Here is a 20,964-nt window from a genome sequence, read left to right as displayed (position 1 = left end):
ATGCAGGATATTAGTGAGTAGATGAATTCTCTTTAATGACTTCATTGTGCCATCTGGATGCTAATTTCCACTAGGCATTGTGAAAGCTGGGAGATGGAGTTAGGTTAGGTGTAAAGGAGAGAAGGGGGATCAAGTTATAACATGCCTAATCTTGACACTTCAGCCCATGTCATTTCACCCTCTCCAACCATTAATAATAATGTGGAGTCTTGAGTTTTGTCTGACTCTGCAGGAGAGGCCTTTAGAGATGGGGGAACAGTTGCTTGTAATGACCTTCTGGATTCGGACTGAGAAGAAGGACCTGAGCCAATGGGGGATGGGGTTTATTTGTAATTTTAACTAAACTACTTCTCTGCTCAGTATTTTGCTGTTGGAAGAGTTGTTCCAAGAACTTACATTTTCTAGGTAACAGCAGCAGTTTTTGTATAGTAGATCCATTATGATGGAGTGGTGACAGCACCTTAGTTAAGGTTGTGTTACGGAGTTCAGTTTTAACAGAAGCTTTAAACCCTTTATTTTGTAAAAATCTCTTTGAAGTGGCAAAACCCAAAAGATAGAATATAAACTTTGAGCACTGTCTGACTTTTTCATGGTGGTTTGGTGAAAAGTGAATTGATACACTGAGAATAAGAGTTTAAAAAATAGTGTCTTTTGGCAGTTTTCCCCCTATGGGATTGCCTTTTCTTTGCACCCCTTTTGCATTAAATCTAAAAAACTCTGAGACCAGTCCTCTGGCAACATTGTTGTTCCTCATGTGCTGATTCCTAAATATCAGTTATACATTGATAGTGTTTGTCTACAAAATATTTTATAACTTCTTAGCCATAACATAAAATATGTGCCAAGCTGAACCCATCACATTTTAATTTGATGACAAATCTGCCACAGTGTGAATGCCAGAAACTACTGACTGAGGCTAAAAATAAAGAGGTTTGCACATTCTCCCTCCACTTCTCCAAAGAGACCCCATAGCCATGGGGAAATTACTCTGAAATGGGAAAGGACACTAGGGATTCAAATCTCATCTCTTTGGTGCTGTTTTAAATGTCCTTGCTATTTATCATTGATAACAACAATGAATCCCAACCTAGAAGACAGTGAGGGAAGAGCTGCTGACTGTTCATGTAGTCACTGTTAAACATAAAGGGTTGTTCTTGGTGTACTTGCTTTCAGTAACTTTAATGGGCATAAAATGTTATATCGACCCAAGGAATACACTGAGGCATATCACAGTCTCTCTCCCTCTTCCAGAGGGTCAACATACGAACAGCCTGAACATTTTTTCTCTCTGAGTTGTAGAGAGGGGCACCATTTCTTATCCCTGACTCTGGTGAGCTTTTCCACTGAGGTACACCAAAGCTGTGAGGAAAAACTAGGAATTTAGCTAACAAAAACTATTTTGTGATAGCTAAGCCTGTGACAGGACACACCCCATCCGCCCAGAACCTTAAAAGCCTTGAAATAAGCTAAGGGGAAAGACTTGTTTATTCCTTTTCGTCTTCATAGTGCCTGTAACACACTCCGACACTCCTGAAGGCTTCAGCTCCCATCTCCAGCTGATATCTAACATCAATATGTAGCCCAACCTCATCGAGCCTTAACCCTAACAGTAACCTCAGCAATGTTACGGCAAAATGACTTCCCAAAAGCATGCAATGTGTGACAGTCAGATGTGTTGATCTGATAGTATATAAATGATAGGAAAGCATTTGACGTCTCTGTTAAGGATTTGTGCTAGAGTGCAAATTTGATGGAGATTGAAGGAAAATCCAAGTGCTTTTCTTTTAAATGTAGTGTTGGTTTACATTACGGGTAGTTGCGGTCTGTGAGTTTTTGATCAAGGGAGATAATATTGCAGCTCTACTCCCCATTAGTTTCTCTTGACGAGGAAAAAAGGTGGTTTTTAGAATGTGTTAGTTAGAACATTGCTACCTAAAACATTCTTAAAATACACCTTTTTATTCTAATCAAAAGAAACCTTAGAATCAGCGCTCCTATGAAGTGTTTACCATTTACCCTCTGTTCCCAAACTTCCTGCCCTCTCCCCCCAATTGTGGCAAAAGGGAGAGGTTCCCCTACCAGTTATTTTATTCTCTTTATTCTAACTCAGGACTCACTGAAAACAAGGGGAAGTTTCTCAAGCACGGAAGTGAAACAAAAACAAGCTAATGACCTCAGTGTCAGTCCTATTTTGCATTATTCTTGTGAACTTGTTTTTACTGTTCCCACAAGAGAGACTTCCTTTGTTACTTTCTGATATAATTTTGAGTTACACTAAAGAGAGAGACTCTAGGATTGGCAAAGAAATCTCATTTCTACTAATCCCCAAAGTTCCCAGTCCCTGCTCTCCAGTCTTTGGCGCTGGCAGGGAGAAGGGTATGTGTACGGATATGGAGAATGCTTTGTTGTTTTCAAAGGGTTTGGGGATGCAGGGATTTTATCTACCACTCCAGAATCCACCTGCATACAAGGTAAATAAAACAAACTGCCTAGTTCTATGAAGTCTGTTGAGAAATGCTTATAAGTATTGTATTCCTCATGCTATGCTTTCTGTTCCACAGAAGCATTTTGCAGTTGTGTAACCTCTCTTCTAAGCCATAAATTAATCAAATCAATCCAATAACTGCTTAATGTGGTTAGGTGGGTATATAGCTTTTGTTGTGCTTAATTTCCATGGACTTCAGTGGTAGCTGTGCACATATTCAAGGGCAGAATTTGGCCTTGATTCCATAAATAGATCTTAGTCCAGGGGTGGGCAAACTTTTTGGGCCGAGGGCCACATCTGGGTGGGGAAATTGTATGCAGGGCTGGGGCACGGGGTTGGGGTGTAGGAGGAAGTGCAGGGTGTGGAAGGGGGTGCGATATGCAGGAAGGGGCTCAGGACAAGGGATTGGGGCAGAGGAGGGGTGCAGGGCATATGAGGGGGCTCAGGGAAGGGGGTTGGGACGCGGGAGGGATGCGGAGTGCAGGAAGGGGCTCAGAGCAGGGGTGTGGACTGCGGGCTCTGCGTGCGCTGCCCTTGCCGCGCCTCCAGGTAAGCTCCCATTGGCTGCGGTTCCCCATTCCTGGCCAATGGGAGCTGTGGGGGACAGTTTCTGGAGGCAAGAGCAACGTATGTGGAGCCCTCTGCCTCCCCCAACACCCCCCTCCCACGCACACTCCCGGGGGCCACTTCGCCACCAGGGACAATCCCGCGGGCTGGATCCAAAGCCCTGAGGGGCCGGATCCGGCCCACGGGCCATAGTTTGCCCCCCTGTCTTAGTCCCAAGCACTCTCAAGCCATGCTATGAAGTGCAAAGTTACCCATGCACGAGTGCACAAGAGTTGAAAATGAATGCATGCCTAATTCCACGTGTGCGTGCTTCAGTGTACTTGCATGCAGATCCTGTTAATTGTACATACGGCATGCACGTTTTTGAAAATATACTGCATGCTACTAGTATCATTTTAACAAAAAGCTCACATAATTGATCTGCATGGCCTAGAATCATATATGAATACTCACTCAGGCAGCTGAAAAGTCTGTCAAGTTTGTAATACACCTCTACCTCGATATAATGCTGTCCTCGGAAGCCAAAAAATCTTACCACATTATAGGTGAAACCGCGTTAAATCGAATTTGCTTTGATCCGCCGGAGTGTGCAGCCCCGCCCCCCTGGAGCGCTGCTTTACTGCGTTATATCCAAATTCATGTTATATCGGGTTGCATTATATTGGGGTAGAGGTGTATGAAGGCAGCTGTATGTTGTTTGAAGGGAAGCTCATCTGTACTCCGTAATATGCATCTCAGTTTCCTTTAATCCATTGCTGCCACCTGCTGGGGTTAGTGCTCTATGACACTTAAAACTCAGACACTGAAGAGTCATCCATGCGGTACAAAATGAACGCTGTGTTCTTTGTTTGCCATTTGTACCAATGATCATTTGAATTGAAGACCTAAAAAGGATAATGAAAAAGTAGCTTGTTTGTATGTGTGGTCAATTATTAATCCGGGTTTATTTATAATCATTACATAATAAAGGGGAAATTATTTTTAAATATCCTCAGAATGGATTTTAAGAACGATTTTCCTACATAAATCTAATTAGAATAACATTGTTACAGAACTGGTGATAGACTATGCTTTGCTTAGTAAAATTTTGATGTGGGAGAATACTAATGATCAGAATCTGTAAAAGATAGAGAGCACTTTTTTTAAGGTTCTTAAAGCCAAAAAATAAAATTGGCCAAATCTTTCTTGCATATGTTCATCTCAGTCTCTGCTCCAAGTAAAACACGGGATGGAGATAAAATTACTCAAGAATGAGAGGGTAGGCTGGTGTATCAACAAATGTCTGCTTTCCATGGGCTCAGCTGTAAGAGAAGGATTAGGCAGATGTTATCATTTAGTGTCACTAGAGATGTAAAAGCTGTAAAAGTTCTAACAAACACAGATCAATACATTTTGTAGAATGAGTTTGAAAGTGCTCACACTATACCTATGTCAGGATATAAATTTTATGTAGTGATTCTCAAACTGTGGTTGCTATAGTATTCCAGGGTAGGCAGTACCTGAATATCTAATCCTTTATTTAAAAAAAAAAAAAAAAAAAAAAAAAATGAAAAAACAGCAAAACTTTCCAATATACATTATAAAGAAGCAACAGAGACCACAACCCCAATTTTTTTCTTTGTAGTTGATCTTTAGATGTAATAATTGTTAACTATTTCACAGTCAAAAAGATGATTAGCTTTAGGCAGCTTGTAAGCTCTTTGGGGCAGGGACCAATATCTACTTCTGTTTATACAGTGCCAGAATAACAGGGCCATGATCCTGACTGGGGACTCCGGGCACTGCAATAATTTAAATGGTAAATATTTTCATAAAGTCGTGGGTAGATTATTATGGACCAATAACCACAATTAAAAAATATATATATCTGGAACAAATGAAATCCTAACAATCGTACAAGTCTGTTAGTAGGTGGGGCTGGTAAAATTGTAAGTAATGATGAAGGGAAGGCATTTTTCAATACATACATGTTCTTTATTTGGAGGAAAGCAAGATGATATACTCACATCTTAAAGGGATGACTTTTTTTTTATCACAACTATTCTGACAGTAATTAGGTAGGATGTTAAATAACTACTAAAGTTAAACATTTTAAAATCTGCCGGACCATATAATTTTCACCCAAGAGTTTTAAAACAATTGGCTAAGATGCTTTCTGAGGTATTGAATGTTGATATTTAACAAATCCTGTGGAATACTGGCACTAAGTACAAACTTGAGGTGACAAAAGTTTGGATCACTGTAGCAATCTGAAAGAAAAGGTTGCAACCTCTGGCTAAAAGCAGATGGGGAAAAAAGCACTGTTGGTCACTGGTATCATCTGCACATCCAGAAGCAGCTGAGGATCCAGTAAACGAGCAGTACTGCTAATAGGCTGAGTCATAGTCATAGGGTTTAAGGGCAGGAAGGGACCACCAGATCATCAAGTCTGATCGCCTCTATATCACAGGCCACCAACACTAAACCCAACAACTGAAATTAGACCAAAGTATAACAGCCCAAAATAGACTAGACTATTATGTGCCACAGGCAGGGAATAGGAGGGACCAAGGTGCACCTGTGCCTGAGGCCCCTGCCGTGGCAGGGAAATGAGATATACCCAGATAATCCTGGGAAGTGAGCTGCACTGACACACTGCAGAGGAAGGTGGAAAATCTCCAAGGTCACTGCCAGTCTGACCTGGGGGGAAATTCCTTCCCAATCCCACCTATGGTGATCACTTAGACCATGGCCATGTGAGCAAGAACCAGCCAGCCAAGCATCTGAGAGAGGATGTTTGAAGCCACCTTAAGGCCCTGGCCCTCCCCATCCAATGGCCCATCTCCAGCTGTAGCCATCTCTGCTGCTTCAGAGAAAGAAGATTAAGAACAAAAACATCCCAGAATACATGTGTGGCGAGGAGGAAGGAATCCCTTCCTGACCCCCACAGGTGGCTGGCTAAAACATGAGCTTTTAGGAGCATAAGATATAAACCACAAATGAGCTCCAGGGCTGCTAAGCCCGGCCCCTTGCCATCAGAAGCAACACGGTCATGCAGTTGCACGCATAAATTTGTCCTGCTCTCTCAAGCTAATTAAAGTGTTTTCCACAACTTGTATTGGGAGGCTGTTCCAGAGCTTCATCTGTTTGATGGTTAGGAACCTTCTAATTTCCAGCCTAAATCTGTTCGCAGCCAGTTTTATACTCATTTGTTCTTGTGCCAACAGTGTCCTTTAGCTGAAATAGCTCTTCACCCTCTCAGGTATTTACTCCCCTAATGTATCAATAGAGGTGATTGGGACAACGTACAGTCACCTCCTGAAACTCCTACTCTCAAAAGCTCACCATCAGAACACGTGACCTCCTGCCATATTTCTGGGCCTTTGAAGTTGAAGGCACTTCGTCACTCGGACTCCTTTGTAGCGTTGTAGTATTGTCCAATAGAAAGATAAATAAAATGGTTCACACTGAATTTTGGTGTTCACCAAATTTGTAAAGCATATGGTATCTTCGGCATCTTGCAGCCTTTTGATTTTTCTAATCTCCCAACAAATCAGTATGCTGTGGGATCCTTCTTGCCTCCCGACCTCTGGGTATTAATGCTTTGCATTTACATGTGCTCTATAGATATTCTATAATCCTCCTTCCTGGGATGTTAAGAATACTGCGTCTGTGACACTCCAAGCACCTGCTGCCCCAACCTCTGACCCTGAGTTCAGCTCGCTAAAGGTGCTGCACTTCTAAACTAAACAATGAGGCCAACCGAAGAACTGTCATAGTTGTGACTCAGTTGTTCCTTCTCCAGTTCCAAGGATGCATTCTTGACTATTAAATCTACTTCTGTTTTAATATGTATTGTAGTCAAGGGATTTAAAACCTGTCAGACATTCATTCAAAATGCAATTATTGCACAACTAATCGCACAGAGTGTCAGAAGTTAGTTCCATTATACTATTAAACCTTATAAAGAAATTGTTATTGGTAATTGTCAGATTATTTCATTATCATTTTTATTAACAGTGTAAATGTGGGTTGGCAGATCATGTGCGTTGTTTTCAATTAGAACTACAGTAATTGCCTGTCTTTGTAATGTAAATGTTTTTGTTTCTTTTCAGATATACTTGAAAGAAATTTTAAGAGAAATAGGCATCTACAATGTTAAGGGGACCCACAAAAACACATGGGAGCTGAAGCCAGAATACAGACATTATCAAGGAGAAGAGAAGAGTGATTAATGCAACTGTTAATGAAGCAAACTCAGAGGCTATAGAATAATGGGACTGTGCTGAGGGAACACTGCAGTTAAACAGACTGTACTGAGCACAATTCAGTACCAAGAGATCTTAAAAAGAGTAATACTTTGTAATTTGCCTGGCTTCATTTTTAAAAACAAATTTCTTGGACGTTTCTATACATTTGTCTTGTTTTTTGACAAAAAAAATTACAGAATAAACTTGTATTAGATTTATCTTTATTAGAAACCTTTTGAGTTTTGGCTTTATTTTTTAAGTAGTTTTGAGTTTTGTTAAATATTGATAACTTTAAAGTAAAACATACTTTAGAGGGACCTGTAACTTTGTGTTTTGCATCCCAGCAGTACTGAGTTTTTTTATGTCCTATTCTACTGTGTTCCTTAGGGGCCTGATCCTGAGAGCGCTGATCATCCATAGTTAATACTGATTGGGAGTTTAAGGGCACTGTGTGCTTTTCAGGATCAGTCTTCAGTCATGACACTCATGGTGATCCTAAGTCTTCCTGAGAACAAATAAAGCTCAGTTTAAAAAAAGCTCTCTGCTAAACTGGTTAATGGGGGAGAGGGGAAACCACTACAGCACATCACTGAGGAAAAACTACTCTGGCCCCATAAGTACAGTGAGGAACGAATAGATCTTTAGTATGTTTGTTTTTTTAAAATGTGATCATGTTTTGTGTGTAAGCATATCAATAAAGAGAGCATTTAATTTGTAGCAAATAAAATTATGTATATTATTGAGTGAATATTAGAGCTCGGATCAATTGAATTATATAGATATGAAAGGCCATTTTTAGACATAGTTTCTATCCCTGAGTTTGCCACTGGATCTCCCTGCAACATTGAGAAAGTCACTTAACCATTCTGTGCCTCGCTTTCCCCATTTTTAAAATGGAGCTAAATGCCCACGTTTGTAAAGCATTCAGCTGACATGTACTGTTGTAAGTGTAAAGTAGTCTCCTTTTATTTATTTTTTTAAAGAATTGTTATATTTTGGCATCCCAAAATTTCAGGAATAATTGTGGATGCATATGAATTAACTCAGTTATAGCAGTAGTTTCAGATTGGGTGGGGGGGAGGGGGTTAAAGGCATTTTGTTTTTAAACAGGGTCAATTTAACTTAATCTATGCCTTGGATATTTTTTCCCTCATCACATTTTCCTACATCACTAAAATCTGTGTCTCACTTGTATACAGATATCAATGAAATTGGAAAGATCTACTTTAAAAAAAAAAAATTAAATTGTTAAGAGTAAATACCAATGTTTTTATTAGAGAGACAAGGTGGGTGAAGTAATATTTTTTATTGGAAGAACTTCTGTTGGTGAGAGAGACAAGCTTTCAAGCTTACACAGAGCTCTGTTTCAGAATGTCACAGCTAAACACAAGGTGGAACAGATGTTTTTATTGTTATTATCATGTTGATTAAGGAAGAAATGCTTTATCAGAGAGGAGAGTCTTTCAGAATTGCCTGAGGGTGATGAGATTCTGTATTGTTCTGATCCTCACTGGAATTTTGCTCCACAGCTGAGCTCCTTCAGCCAAGAATGCTTTATCTCCAGCTCTGCGGTACTTTTTTCTGGACTTTCTGCGCTGCATTAGCCACGGATGAGTGTGGATGAGCCCATGGATACAAATGATGACACTGATGTAGCAGTGTCCTAGGCCACTAAAGGCTTTGACGGTCAAGGTGAAGGCAAAGGAACTGGAGTAGGAGCCAAAGGAAGGATGGTAGCTCAGAGGCAATGTTTCACAGTGGTATATCCAGTTGAGGTAAAAAAAAATATTTATTTGGGGTGAATGGAGAGAAGAGAACTGTATACAGTTTACCCTGCTTACTTACCAATTGCTTAAGAAAGAAAAAGCCTGATTAATTTTTCCAACTTAAGTACTTTCTATTGATTGTCTTCATGTGATTGAACTCAGTTCTCCCTTACTGTTATTTTTGGAAATATCCTGATTTCTAAAGTCACATTCCTAGTTATTATTTGTTTGTTGTACTGTAGTGCCTCGGACTGTCATCAAAAGAATGCCATTTGCTAGGAGCTGTACAAACAGAACAGAAATACATGTCTCTATTGCAAAAAGCCTACAATCTTGTTCTTCTATTTGTAACTTGCCAATATTGATATAGAAATTAAGTCCAGCCATAGGCGTAAAATGCTCTTGATGGCAGTCCTGTGTGATTCGCCAAACAAGAACGTATTTTTGATTTTGATGCATGTTAATTTACTGTTTCATAAAATGTCTTCAGCTGCTCAATGGTTTTGCAAAATATTGTAGTTCTAGTGAGATGAACTGATCAGTCACAGTACTACGAAAGGTCGGTAGAATTAAAGAAATTCAGTTTTTAGTGATATGTAGAGTGCCTGTTGCTATAGGAACTAGGCACTGTTTACAGAATTTAAAAGCATATATGAGATAAATATGTACTATAGAAACCTGTTCAGAATGGGTAACATGAAGATGCTAATGCTGCCAGAAATAAATTAATATCCATATCCTTGCCAGTTGATCCACCCACGAGCCGGGCCACTGTGTTGTTCACAGGCTGAAACTTGCAGGTGATCTTCAGGCATTGACCTAGAGACTGAAAAGACTTTGAACAGCTAGTGCATCCCTCTCCCTGGTTTCAGGGTTCTTCCGTATAGTGTAACACACGGTGCTAAGGACCTCAAGTTTGTCTGAATTAGGGATGGGATGAATAATCCCTTCATGTGCCTACTATTCTGAGCAAAAATAGTGTTAGGTTTCTAGTTTTTACTAGCTTTTTCTTCAGGGAGCTCCATCAACAGAAGGGGGAGAGGAGAGCCACTTGCCCAAGCAGTCTGATGGGAATAGCCTGGCTTTAGGCAGTCTGGTCTGATGCCCTGGTCTCCCTGACTACTTATTTATTCATTTAACCGGAGAGTTTCAGCAACGTTGAATATGCTGATTGTTCCTGACTGCCTTTTCCTGCGTGATGGTGATGCCTACAATAAGACTGCATTCTTCTCTAGTGCCGAGGTTCCCGAACTGTGGTTCGCAAAACACGTGCTTGGTCATCCCTGGAGAACTGGCCGGTCACATGGTGCTGGTTCTCCTTGTATCTGCCTGCTAAATTTCATTAAATAAACAGATGGATTTTTAGGTTTATCGGTTTCCCAATGTCACTTTGTGCTGGCAAGTTCTTTAGCTGCCACAGAGATATTACGTACTCCTGAATAGAGGGAATATGGTGGCCCTATTCAGTGGCCTGTGCAATTGTGAATGAGAAGTGAGATGGTCCATGAGATCATTTTTAAGATATGATTCACACACTGAAAAATTGGGAACTCACCCTGTAGTTCATGCCATGACTTATGTTTTAGGCGGTGTAATAGACTAAGGATCATGTGCACGTGAAGTAAAATAAACATCAACTGGAAAATGTCTGTAACTGCACTTTTTGCATTTAGTTGCTAAAAACAACCTCTGAATATTTCAGAAAATAAATGTTGAAATCCATAGCCCTAATTCCAATCCCAACATTATTTGTCACGTGTCAGCAGTGTGCTTGGTACTTTAAAATAAGACAACCCAGTCTCTGTCCCAAGGAGCTTACCCTAAAGATGACAGACAAATTGGATGCAAAGAGCTAGTCATCAGCGTTAGGGATGTTGCACCAATTCAGCTGCACTGGTATAAATCCTGAGGGTAAACTCAGAGCAGCAGCTTCAAGCCAGAGCAAATCACATTGGTGCAGTTCTTCAAGTGCTTGTTCACGTCCATTCCACATTAGGTGTATGCGCGCCATGTGCACACACATCGGAAACTTTTTCCCTTAGTGGCTCCAGTCGGGACGGCGGGGGAGCCCGCCGGGACAGCACCTCCACGCCGGTGCATATATACCCCTGCCGACCCGACCCCCCTTCAGTTCCTGCTTACCGTCCGTGGCAGCGTTGGAACAACTCTTCTCTCACTTGCGAGTGATCCCTTAGCACAGTTGTAATAGTTATCTGTAGTTAATAGTTATCTGTAGTTAGCACTTCTTAATAGTAGATAGTTACGCTTCCTTTGTTTTAGGTGTCTGGAAGTTGTTTCCAGCACCAGCCCTGGGCTGCGGGGGCATGCTGCAGGCCCAAGGGTTTAAGGTTTGTGCCACGTGCCACAAGCCTATGCCGATCAGTGATCCCCACGACTCGTCTCCGTTGTTTGGGGTGCACCAGACTGAGCACTGCAAGATCTGTAAGGCCTTTAAGCCAAGAACTAAGAAAGAGAGAGACTTTTGCCTCAAGCAGTTGCTCATGGAGGCCACGCTACAACCTGCGGCCTCGGACCAACTGGCTTCGGGGCCGGCGTCCTCGGTGCGGAGTGCCCCGGCATCAGTCCGTGATCCGGCGCCGGTGGGGCACCGCAAGCATGCGGCACCAAAACAACAGGACAAGCCCCAGCACCGCTCGACTTCTCCAGTACGGTCAAAGGGGCAGCCGAAAGGCGATAGAGGGTGCTCCCCCATAAGAAGGCAGCGCCTCCCAAGGGACTGAACACTCAAAAGGGCAGTGTGGCCCCAGGACATACACCGGCACCAGTGGCTCCGGCGCTGCAGGGCCCGTTGAGCCCTGGGCTAAGTGGGTCGAGCACAGAAGAAGGGCTGGAGGACATCCTAGAACAGCTCTCCACGCCACACACCTTTGAGGCAGCAAAAGACCTCATTGAGCTGTTGGCGGCAAGCCCCCACCCTGGCAAGGAGCAGCTTCCGGCGCCATCACCAAGGGTGCCATCCAGAGGCAAGGCGGCAATGGTGCGCCACTCAAGGTCACCTCCCTGGCACCGCTCCCGGTTGAGCTCAGCCTCAGTGGACTCCCAGCTACCTTTGACTCAGCAGGACTCGATGGCACCGGAACCGAGCCAGCGCACGGCACCAGCACACCACTCCCTGGCACCGCCACTAAGCCGGCACCAAGGGGACATAAGGCCGCACTCCCTGGCCCCGGATAGAAGGCAGCGATCCCGGTCCCGAGAGCATCGGTACTGATCCCAGTCCTGGTCGGGGAGAAGCCACTCTCCAGCCCCCCAATAGCACTGTGCCACTGCACCACCTTGGCCTTCAAGATCGGCCTCCTCGGAATCCGAGGTCGACTCAGGCTGCTCCAGTTACACCTGCAGAGCAGCGCCCCAGATCGCGTGGCATCCCTAATGGGGACCGCCGGGACAATGGCCCTTTTGGACACCCTGGGCCTATCAGCAGCAGCAGCAAGGGACCTCCTCCAAAACTTCGAGGTCCGGCTATTTGGTGCACCAGTCCTAGTCCCCACGCAGACACCCCTCCGCACCCAAGGATGCTACGGTATCCAGGCCGTCAGATGCTTCTCCGGAACACCGGTGAGCGGAAGCAGCACCAAGCCCGGGGCCGTCCCGGGGACAACCAACCAGGCAGGACTCGTACGTGCCCCCGGCCTATGATGAAGGGCAGGAAGAACAAACGGAGGAGGTTGTGGTGGGCACGGCAGTGTCTGGGCCTCCCCCAATCGACCAGAGGGCACATCAGGAGCTGCTCCGCAGGGTCGCCCAAAATGTGGGCCTACAGGCGGAGGAAATGGTGGAGCAGGAGGATCCTATGGTGGACATACTAAGCTCTGAAGGTCCCTCCAGAATTGCGCTCCCACTCATAAAGACCATCCAGTCTAACTACAAGACGGTCTGGCAAACGCCAGCCTCCAGCGCACCGACGGCAAGGGGGGTGGAGAGGAAGTACTTTGCCCCTTCCAAGGGATACAACTTCCTTTTTTCTCATCCAACCCCCTGTTCACTGGTCATCTCAGCCATGAATGAACGGGAGCGTCATGGCCAGCAAGTCCTGGCCCCCAAGGCCAAGGAGGCTAAACGTTTGGACCTCTTTGGCAGGAAGGTCTACTCCTCTGTGGGTCTCCAATTACGGATTGCGAACCAGCAGGCAATCCTAAAGACGCACAATTTTAATTCCTGGGCAGCAGTTTCCAAATTTAAAGACTCATTGTCCCAGGGCTCTCAGCCTGAGTTCACGGCCCTTGTAGAAGAGGGAAAAGCAGTCGCCAAGACCTCTTTACAAGCCTCTCTGGACTCGGCAGACGCAGCAGCCAGAACAATCACCTCAGGTGTGGTGATGGGGCGTTCGGCGTGGCTTCAGGCTTCGGGCCTTCCACCAGAGGTCCAGAACACCATCCAGGACCTCCCCTTCAAAGGGTCTGGCCTCTTTTCTGACCAGACGGATGCCAGGCTGCATAGCCTTAAAGACTCTCGGGCAACCCTCAAGCCATTAGGTATGCACACCCTGGCTACTCAGAGGAAGCCATTCAAGCCCCAACCGTCACAACAACAGCAGTACCAGCCCCGCCCTAGGCAGGAGCCTTACCGCAGGAGGGGCAGAGACAACAGGCGCAGGTGGAATAACACGCCTAGTCAAGGCCAGGGCCAGGGCAAGCCCCAGCCTGGCAGCAAGCAGGGGTTTTGAAGGTGCGCTCAAGGACAGTGTACCAACCCAGCTCCTGGATCCTTCCCCACGTTTCTCGGACCGCTTGTCCCACTTCTACCAGGCGTGGTCCCGTATAACGTTGGACCGTTGGATCTTACACATGGTACAAGTGGGTTACACTCTGCAGTTCTCTTCCTTCCCTCCTACCCACCCCCTTCCCCATCCCTCTTCAGGGACCCTTCTCACGAGCAACTCCTTATGCAGGAGATACAGTTGCTCCTAGAGGCAGGGGCGGTGGAGGAAGTCTCTCAGGAACTAAGGGGAAAGGGGTTTTATTCCCGCTACTTTCTCATCCCAAAGGCAAAGGGGGGCCTTCGGCCCATTTTAGACCTTCGCGGGCTCAACAAGTTCTTAGTCAAGGTCCGCTTCCGTATGGTCTCCCTAGGCACTATTATCCCATCCCTGCATCCGGGGGATTGGTACGCTGCCCTCGATATGAAAGATGCCTACTTTCACATCACTGTTCACCCCACTCACCGGCAGTTCCTACGATTCGCTATAAACCAGCACTATTATCAGTTCACAGTCCTCCCGTTCGGCCTGGCGGTAGCCCCCCACATCTTCACAAAGTGCATGTCAGTAGTGGCAGCCTTCCTGCGAAAGAGGAGAATACGGGTATACCCGTACCTAGACGATTGGCTCCTCGCGGGTCGGTCTGAAGAGGAGGTCTGCTCCCATGTGACGGTGGCCCTAGATGCATTCTGCAAGCTGGGCCTTCTAGTCAACTTGCCCAAGTCTTCCCTGATACCAACCCAAAGACTGGAGTTCATCGGGGCAGTGCTGGACTCGGTGCAGGCGCAAGCGAGCCTTCTGGAATCCAGGTTCCTGGCCATCCAGCAGCTCACAGACTTGATGCTAAGGTTCCCCACTACCATGGCCAGATGCTGCCTCCAACTCCTAGGGCACATGGCAGCGTGCACCCATGTAGTAAAATACGCTCGACTCCGGCTCAGGACTTTACAAGCGTGGCTTGCCTGATTGTATTGCCCGGGCAGAGATCCCCTAGACCTTGTCGTGACGGTTCCGGCCCAGGTGTTGGACTCCCTGTGCTGGTGGCTCAATCGGCCGGTGGTATGCGAGGGTATCCCCTTCGCCGCACTGCAGCCTGCTCTGACACTGGTGACAGACGCATCAGACCTCGGCTGGGGAGCTCACTTAGGGGACCTAAGGATGCAGGGCTTGTGGTCCAAGGCCGAGATGTCGCTCCCCATCAATGTGAAGGAGCTCAGGGCAGTTCTTCTAGCCTGCCAAAGCTTTCACGCTACTCTGGAAGGTCACAGCATGACAGTTCTGACAGACAACACCACCGCTATGTTTTATATAAACAAGCAGGGAGGAGCCTGCTCCTCTCCCCTCTGCCGAGAGGCCCTTCTTCTGTGGGACTTTTGTATAGCCCGCTCCATCCATCTCGTAGCGTCATGTCTCCCGGGAGGACTGAACAAGCTAGCGAACAGCCTCAGCAGGTCATACCGCATGCACGAGTGGTCAATAAGACCAGACATCTTGCAGTCAGTCTTCCAGAAGTGGGGATTTCCCCAAATGGATCTTTGCCACCAAGGACAACAGCCAATGTCTGCAGTTTTGCTCGTTCCAGAACCAGAGTCTGGGCTCGGTCCCAGACACTTTCGTGATCCCTTGGAGCGGGAGTCTGAAGTATGCCTTCCCTCCGCTCCCGCTCATCCACACAGTCCTCCTCAAAGTTCGCAGGGACTAGGCGATGATAATTTTGATCGCCCCAGCCTGGCCTCGGCAGCACTGGTTTACAACCCTGCTAGAGCTGTCAGTGGCCACTCCAATTGCCCTGCCCCTACACCAGGACCTCATCACGAAGGACAGAGGGCGCCTGCTCCACCCAGATCTGCAGTCTCTGCACCTCATGACGTGGAAGCTCTCTGGCTAAACGCTATGGAGAGCCAGTGCTCTCTTCCGGTACGACAAATTCTCCTTAGCAGTAGGAAACCTTCCACTAGGGCAGCCTACCTAGCTGAGTGGAAAAGATTTTCCTGCTGGTGTGAGCCTAAGCAGATACAGCCACTCCAGGCCACTATTCCAGTCGCCCTAGAATACCTCCTGCACCTCAGGCATCAGGGTCTCGCTCCTTCCTTAATCAGGGTGCATCTAGCTGCTATTTCAGCATTCCACCCGGGGGAATCCGGATGCTCTGTGTTCTCTAACCCCAGGCTGGTGCGGTTCCTCAAGGGACTGGAGAGAGTGTTCCCATACTCGCGCCCGCCGGACCTTAATCTGGTCCTTTCCAAGCTTATGGGGCCCCCGTTCGAGCCCCTGGCCTCCTGCTCCTTCCTGCACCTCTCCTGGAAAGTGGCATTCCTGGTGGCCATTACATCGGCAAGGAGGGTGTCCGAGTTATGAGCCCTAACCTCGGAGCCTCCTTATACAGTTTTCTATAGGGACAAAGTGCAATTCAGGCCACACCCAAAATTCCTCCCTAAAATAGTCTCGCAATTCCATATGGGCCAGGACATTTGTTTACCAGTGTTCTTTCCTAAACCACACACGGACCCGAGTCACCGTAGCCTGCACACTTTGGATGTCCGAAGGGCCCTGGGCAGTCTACCTTGGAATGTGCATATGTAAGTGTATGTTCTAAAATATAAACTCAGAAAAACAGGTTGGAGTAGATGATGCTAGACACTGTCAATTCTGGGAAGTTGTCTTACAAATGAGAGATGTTAGTTTTCTTTGCTGCACCTCAAAGGGAGCAGCATGTGAATATTAAGTGTGCTGGCAGAAAGTCACGTGTGTCTATTGGAACGGTGTTACTGATTCTTTTGACACCGAAGTGAGCGTCATCATTTGGAGTGGGAACAGTGCTAACTAGCTGTTAAAATCCCAGCGAGTGCTCCTCAAAGCCTACCCTATTTTGAGTCACTTCTGTATTGTCTTCACCAGCTGCTTTAAATTGGCTTTGACTGAACATACCTCCTGTATGTGTCAGTTCTGCCTACCCACGTTCAGATGTCACCATCACTAAGATGGCATTTGGTTAGTCATCAGATTGACTCCCAGCAAATCATTTTATTTGATTATTATTCATGGTTGAGAGCAGTTCTGCAGGCTCACCCCCATGAGGGTCCTTTCTCTGCAGTTTCCAGAGACAGTTCAGAGCTGTGGTCAGCATGGCGCACCTCTCAAGGGTAGCCTGCCCTGTGGTACAAACAGCAGTGGGAACATTTCCCCAGAGCTTCTCTGCATTTTGATCTTTAAATTTCTGTGAAATTTGTTGTGAGTTTTCAGACTTTTCTACCTTTCAGCTCTAACCTTCTCACGTTGGCTTGTTTATCCTCCATCCTCCCAGTTGCTTCTCCCACCAACATTTTTCAAGCTTACTGTGCATAATCTCAGATACTCCCCCTTGCCCACTTCTCTCCCTGAGTGCAGAGGGTAGAGGCCAACCTGCCATGAGCAAGCCATGAATCCATGGAGTCCTCTTTCTAGAGTAGAAATGGGGAGACTGGCAGTGGGTGACAGTAGCTACAGTCCTAACGTAGACCAGAATCTGGGATAAGAAGAAGTCCTGGTACCTCTCTGGGGAAGAGGTAAAGGAAGAAGAAATGCAGAGCACTAAGGCCTAGTTTACACTACAATATTAAACCATTGCAGAGCAGTTGTTAGTGATAAGCTTAACACTGAGCATCACTGAGTTGCAAGTGTAGACAAGAAAAAACGATATTCAGCATCGTTTCAGCTAACCACATATACCCTGCAGGGGCGGCTCTATGTTTTTTTGCCACCCCAAGCACGGCAGGCAGGCGGCCTTCAGCGGCATGCGTGCAGGCGGTCCGTGGACACACGGATTCGGCAGTGTTTCTGCGGGTGATCTGCCAGTCCTGTGGCTTCGGCGTACCCGCTGCCGAATTACCACCAAAACCGCGGGACCGGCGGACCTTCCACAGGCATGCCGCCAAAGGCCGCCTGACTGCTGCCCTCACAGCGACTGGCAGGCTGCCCCCCGTGGCTTGCCACCCCAGGCACGCGCTTGCTGCACTAGTGCCTGGAGCTGCTCCTGATACCCTGTGTTATGAGCAAGGTTTGAGCACAGTCATCGGAAAGAATGCTGAACACAAGTGCTCTTGTAGCTAGCCTTCGCTCAGTACCAGTTCAGCTAAACCAACTGCAGACAACCATATTCACAGTGTTTTGATTCTGAAGCAGAGATGAGGCCTAAATGACCTTAAAGAGAAAAAGAATAAGAAAGGACAAAGGGTTGAGTTAAAGTGGCAACTGAAACAATGGAAGGTTCTTTAAAACACTTCAATCTGTGCCAAATTGCTGCTGGGCACCATTTATCTAAACTAGTCAATAAAATGAATGGAATGTGTATGTCAGGGCTATCTTGAAAATCAGTCAGAATAGAGAAAATGGGAACTCCCAGGAGTGGAAGAGCTTAGTAGCTTTACATTTGCTTTTGAAAATGATGAAACAATGATCCCCACACAATTGTGGTGGAACAGGTAATGAAATGACCTACTGATATTATTGGCCTAATTTGAGTAAAGAGGGGGCTTGACCAAGGTCTGTTTACCTGCCTAGTAAGTTCTCACATTGAAAGGGCTCTGCTGTTTTGTTAGCATGATCAAAGGAACCAATGGCTGCATTATACAGAGAATTTTAAAGTATCTAATTAATGCTGTAGGCTGAGGAGAGAGAGGGATGCTCTCTGATAGTTTGCTCAATGGTGAGGCAGACATAGAATCATAGAATATCAGGGTTGGAAGGGACCTCAGGAGGTCATCTAGTCCAACGCCCTGCTCAAAGCAAGACCAATCCCCAGGCAGATTTTTGCCCCAGATCCCTAAATGGCCCCCTCAAGGATTGAACCCTGGGTTTAGCAGGCCAATGCTCAAACCACTGAGCTATCCCTCCCCCCGTTTCACACATTTCTGTGTGTAAGACACCTAATAACCTGGAGGAATCACTGGAAATTTGCTTAATTCCAAAAATATGCAGCAATGTCTTAGAAGTGAGGGGTGAGAAGAGCAATGTTCCCTACAGGAAAAACCTTTCTTAACCCAGTCAGACAGCTCAGCTGCCATCACACACTCCAACAGCCTGGAGGAAAAATATAGCAACTATTTAGTCAAAATGATTGTGCCCCTAGACCTGGGCAGACCTTTCCCTCTCCCCTCTACCACTCTGGAATCCACCAGGTGATTTTTCAGTTTAAGATTGAATGAGCATTTTCCCATTGAGCTTTCAATAAAAATCATGTTAAAAGTGATAGTAGGATTTCCCGTTTTAAGAGAAGTTGTGGAAGGTCTCAGTGGCTGGACCTCGCAGGGACAAGAGTTTTCACAGAAATGTCTCCAGTCTGTGGCCTGTGGGAGCGCTATCAGTGCATCCTGGCCTGGCAAAAATCCAGCATGTGGACTAGTTAAATTTCTAGACAAAATTGTCCTGTCTTCTAAGTGCTGTGGGAGTAACAGGTGAGACGTCAGCGGCTCCTGGGTAGCTCAGGAGAGAGAAGGTGCCTACCTAGATTCATGTTTGAAATTTTTACAGTTTCATTTGTATTCCTGCTGCTTCAGTATGTGACAGACAACCCAGTATGTGTGGATTGGCCTGTCCCAGGTCAGAGGGAGAGACCTTTTACAGACACCTCAGGTTTTTCTGCTTTTATCCTACCTTTAATGCTATGATCCTGTTTTTTAAATAACATCTGAAGGCCCTTATGCCTTGTTTGAACTAGTGTTTAAGGCTTTGATAACACGACATTTACTTGGGCAAATTCCTATTAAAGTTGATAGGAATTTTCGGGGAGAAAGAAGCATTATAGGGTCACATCCCAACTGTTGTAAGCCTGGAAAGCAGCTTGCCATTGTAAACAGCAATGACTTTCCATAAAGTTTTCTAGTAACCTTTAAGTAGCTAAATGTTTCTCCGAGATTGTTGTCTGTAAATGTTCTATGGTGATACAGTCCATTGATACGTTGTATCTATTGGCATTATTCCCAACCTGCAAACCTCTAGACAGTGACAATGTATTGTACTGTGCTTCGAGAAGTATAACCTAGTGTCCTGTCACAGAGTGTAGTATGACAGGTTTCAGAGTAGCAGCCGTGTTAGTCTGTATCCGCAAAAAGAACAGGAGTACTTGTGGCACCGTAGAGACTAACAAATTTATTAGAGCATAAGCTTTCGTGGGCTACAGCCCACTTCTTCGGATGCATATAGAGTGAAACATATATTGAGGAGATATATATACACACATACAGAGAGCATGAACAGGTGGGAGTTGTCTTGCCAACTCTGAGAGGCCAATTAAGTAAGAGGGAAAAAATTTTTTTTTGAAGTGATAATCTAGCTCAGTACAGACAGTTTTTGATCAAACTGTCTGTACTGAGCTATCTTGATTATCACTTCAAAAGTTTTTTTCTCTTACTTAATTGGCCTCTCAGAGTTGGTAAGACAACTCCCACCTGTTCATGCTCTCTGTATGTGTGTATATATATATATTTCCTCAATATATGTTTCACTCTATATGCATCCGAAGAAGTGGGCTGTAGCCCACGAAAGCTTATGCTCTAATAAATTTGTTAGTCTTTAAGGTGCCACACGTACTCCTGTTCTTTTTTTTAGAGTGTAGTATGTTTTGTGTAAAACGTTGGGAGCTATTTATCTTGGTTGTCCCAAGTCCAGATCAGGAGCATCCCATGGAAGAGGCTTTTTACATCTGACTTAATAGTGCTACTTTGTTTGAGGAGGAAAGCCTAGGACAAATGCATCTGGTTTTGCACACCACCTAGTACAATGGGATCCTGACCAATGACTGGGGCTGTGTGGCGCTGCTACAACAGAAGTAATGCAAAGTAATCAGTGCTAAGTGAAAATGCTGCACACTATTCCGCCGGAGTGTAACTGCCCCGAATGAACCATTCTGCATTGAGTCTAGCAACTGGGTCAATAGCTAGTTTGTACTTAATGCTCGCTTTCAAATATATTAAATATATGCAGTAAAACTGTACCACGTGAAGTGCAACATCAAAGCATCAGGAGTAGGCCTGGTTGCCTCTCCCTAATCCAGCCCCAATTTCCAGCTACTCCAGGGGAGCTACATGTCCTAGCAGCCCCTGCTTTCTGCTCAAAACTGACCTGTAATTTGGTAGATTGAGCACAGACTAGGAGATGAGACTTTGAGGTTCTGTTCCTGGCTTTGCCACTGGATTGCTGTATAACCTTAGCCAAGACCCT

General features: G+C 45.6%; 1 long non-coding RNA gene across 1 annotated transcript in view; it reads left to right on the top strand.

Annotated features, from left to right (window-relative positions):
- Positions 1–7,450, top strand: part of LOC113406451 — a 32,696-nt gene extending 25,246 nt beyond the window's left edge. The window contains exon 3 of the long non-coding RNA XR_003369773.1: positions 7,147–7,450. This is a non-coding gene — a long non-coding RNA (uncharacterized LOC113406451). The remainder of the gene's footprint in view (positions 1–7,146) is intronic.
- The last annotated feature ends 13,514 nt before the right edge of the window (positions 7,451–20,964 follow it).

The sequence above is a fragment of the Terrapene carolina genome, unplaced genomic scaffold (assembly GCF_002925995.2).
Source record: "Terrapene carolina triunguis isolate 2854851 unplaced genomic scaffold, T_m_triunguis-2.0 Scaffold18, whole genome shotgun sequence".
NCBI classification, from domain to species: domain Eukaryota; kingdom Metazoa; phylum Chordata; order Testudines; family Emydidae; genus Terrapene; species Terrapene triunguis.
This window is presented reverse-complemented; position numbering and strand designations above follow the sequence as displayed.